The sequence below is a fragment of the Medicago sativa genome, chromosome 2 (assembly GCF_051527215.1).
Source record: "Medicago sativa cultivar Bolivia chromosome 2, Bolivia_mono, whole genome shotgun sequence".
Lineage (NCBI taxonomy): Eukaryota > Viridiplantae > Streptophyta > Magnoliopsida > Fabales > Fabaceae > Medicago > Medicago sativa.
Genome location: NC_140750.1, coordinates 68,752,847 through 68,756,465, shown reverse-complemented (window position 1 = coordinate 68,756,465; position 3,619 = coordinate 68,752,847). Strand labels below are relative to the sequence as shown.

Here is a 3,619-nt window from a genome sequence, read left to right as displayed (position 1 = left end):
GCAACAACATCCTAACTCCCGTTCCTGTGAACAGTTTGTAACTCCCGTTCACCGGCGAGTGGTAGTTGAGTATCGGCTCGGATATTTGTGAGTTGTGAGCAATCTTAGGTGTCTAAAGAGCAATTTTGGGCTAACACAAGAGCTAGTTATTGGGCTTTGGTCCGTACAGAAAAGCCCAAAACTAAACCCCTTACACAAGCAACTGTAAACCCTCATTCCTCCTCTTAACTCGGACACCGTTGCAACTCCTCTTCTCAAATTTTCTCCGTAACCACCCATGGCCGCCGTAACCACCAACTCAGACACCGTTGCAAAAGCTGTAGACTCTCTTCTAAAATGGCGAAAATCTCGATTAGAAACCGAAAAACCAAAACTCTTCGATGAAGACGAAGAATACGTCTACCTACTCCTAACCCTAAAGAAAATCCCATCAAAAGCTCGCGTTAACCCTCACAAAATCCCAATCCCTCACTCTCTCATCTCTGCAGCGTCGGAACAGTGTCTCATCATCGATGACAGACCTAACAAACCCTCTCGTATCACCAAAGACGAAGCTCAGAAGAAAATCCAATCCGAATCGATTCCTATTTCCAAGATTCTCAAGCTTTCGAAGCTAATGACGGATTATCGTCCGTTTGAGGCGAAAAGGAAGTTATGTAATTCTTATGATTTGTTTCTTGCTGATAAAGCTATTGTGCGGTTGTTGCCGAAGTTATTGGGGAAGCAGTTTTATAAGAAGAGGAAGATTCCGGTGCAGGTGGATTTGAAGAAGAAGAATTGGAAGGAGCAGATTGAGAAGGCTTGTTGTTCTGCATTGTTGTTTTTGAGGACTGGGACTTGTAGTGCGGTGAAGGTGGCTAAGTTGAGTATGGAGAGAGATGAGATTGTTGAGAATGTTGTTGCTGCGATGGAGGGTGTTGTCGAGGTTTTACCGAAGAAATGGGGGGTTGTTAGGTCTTTTCATGTTAAGTTGTTGGAGTCTCTTGCTTTGCCGGTTTATCTGGCTGTTCCGGATGTTAGGTTGAAGATTGAGGGGGTTAAGGAATTGGAGGAGAAGTTGGTGAAGGATGAGAAGAAGGTGAAAGACGCGAAGAAGAGTAAGAAGAAAGGGAGGATTCATTAGATTAAGTATATGGATGATAGGATGAGTTCTGATGGTGATGATCGCAGTGTTGATATTGATCTTGATGACGACATTGATGAGGTTGATGATGATGAAATTGAGAGTGGAGGATTGGTGAGTAAGAAGAGGAAGAAAGGAGTGAAAAAAGAGGATTCTAGTGACAAGGGAAGTGTGAAATCATCGAAGGGTTCTGCTAAGAGGAAGAAGAAAGATGGGTTGGATGTGAATGCCGTAGAAGAAGATGATTCGATTGTGAAGAGCAAAAAGAAAAAGAAGTCCTCGGCGAAGGAAGGGGGTTCAGAGAAGAAAAATGACATAACGGGGTTGGCTGTAAAATTTGCTCTTGAAGAAATGATCCAAATCCAGAAATGCAAAAAGGAATTATTGGTCAAGGATGAGGGTTCGGACTTCGGACAAGAAGAGAAAGACGGCGGATGTGAAGGTCAAGGGAAAGAAAAGTAAGAAGGCCGTATGATCTCTGGCTGTTGACGTTGGAGAGATTTTGTTGTTAGAATTTATTGCTTGACGTGGCTCTGTGCAATGGCAAATTTTGTTTTCGGAGAGTATTATCATATTTATTTTGTTTTGTTTTCGGTTACAACGATGTTTACTAATTCAAACGTGTACTCTAGTTAAGCTTTAGAATGGTTCTCTATTCGCAAAACTCAACATTGTTTCTCATTTCACAATGATATTAATTTTATTCTTTTATATTCTGTCAATGTCGGATATATAGATTGCTTGAAGTATACAAATGTACGGTTGTTTCTGTTTATATTTTTTGTTTTTGCTTTTAATTTCAAAACTGTCACCAGATTGTGATTACAGTAACTTAATTAGTATAACAGTGTCTGTGACTCTGTAACCACAATCTACCACTAACAGTAATTATAAAATGCAAATTGTTAAAGCCAGTTGCTTCTAGTTCAAAACATGAAATTGAAGATAATTCTTCTGAACCTATAAAACTGCCACAGACAGAAATCAAACACGGAGCAATCTTGCCAATGTTGCTGTAATGGATAGGCATCCAATTGAGAGGCGATGATGAGGTCGGAAAATAAAATCTATTTGAGTTACAGTGAATTTTGTGTATAACCTATCATGCATGTTCATAGATTTTTTATCAGTTATAGTACATACTATCTCTCGTCTATTGTTGCGTCGTTATCTTCTTCCTGTGTTTTTTATGTCCATTACGATTGTTTAATCCATTCAAAAATCTCTGCTATTGTTTAGAATGAATATGCTGATGGGATTATATATGATCCTTCTCATATTTAGATGACTATATGTTGTAGAATTACAATTCAATATTGTTTTGTCCAATTGTATTATATGTGGTTTATAGTCTATCATTATTTTCTACCCTTGTGTTGTGCGGCTTCACCCTACCTCATTTGTGTTTCCACTTTATCCCTTTTCCCTTATTTGCTTCATTTTCTCTCAATCTCGGGAATCCTTTTTCGGGCTGTGGAGAAATTTGTATAGCCTCCCCTATTTTCTTTCTCTTATGAGCTAAATTTGTGGCGATTCCATGGTGTTCGGGGTCGTGCTCACTCTAAGAAGAGAATGGTACACAGTACACACTGTATGATTTAGAGAGAAGATGAAGAATTTGTTCTGTGTCGAATAAACTGTTTCTGATTTCTTACACAACCTATTCTCATTTTGAGTATATATTTTGGTGGTCATTTTGACATTATTTTGGAACTTGATTCATTTTGATGCTACAAGGAGGCTTATGTCAAATTTATTTTGTATTGTATTGGATGTATTAATTAATACTAGATTTGAAAAGTCACAAAATGACCTTCAAAAGGGAGTCAAGGAACAGAAACTGAACTTCCAAAGTATCAGAAAAAGAAAAAAAAAAAATCATTAAAAAGAATAAGTCAATGAATAGTAAAACCTTTGAAATCATCATCAATTTTCCATGCCCTACTCCAGGAAGTGCATTAATTGGGAGTTGACTTATTGTAGACCTACATGTCCAAATTTAGTAGAAAAGCTACAAATCACAAGCACAATATTTTCGTTAACTATCTGAAGAATTTGATATGTAAGTTGATCTATAAATATATTATTGTTATCTGAAAACATGCAGCAGAAACCACCATAAACAATAAGTCTTGTGCAATGTCTCCACACTCCAAAGTACATGTCAAACATGGAATTAGAACTTTTGAGGAAAATTTGAAGCATCATGGTCTGGAGTAATAGAATATTTTTAACTGAACATAACTATATCTTCCATGTCTAGCATAGAACTATCTCAAAGAATTTCTAATAAAAAAATCGTATCATACAGTATAATCCACAATGTAAATACAAAATTAAAATAGCAACAATTAGCATTAACAACAACTCAATCTTATCCCACTAATTAGGGTCAGGTACATGAATCAAAAGACCCTAAGGTTGTGTCTGTTTTTCTATGTTTTTCATTTAAATCTCCTTTCTTCTTTTTTTTTCTTTTTTCTTTTTTCTTTTGCA

At 36.9% G+C, this 3,619-nt stretch overlaps 1 pseudogene; it reads left to right on the top strand.

Moving 5' to 3' along the window:
* Positions 1-277: 277 nt before the first annotated feature.
* LOC146950081 (uncharacterized) lies at positions 278-1,677 on the top strand (annotated as a pseudogene).
* Positions 1,678-3,619: the final 1,942 nt, after the last annotated feature.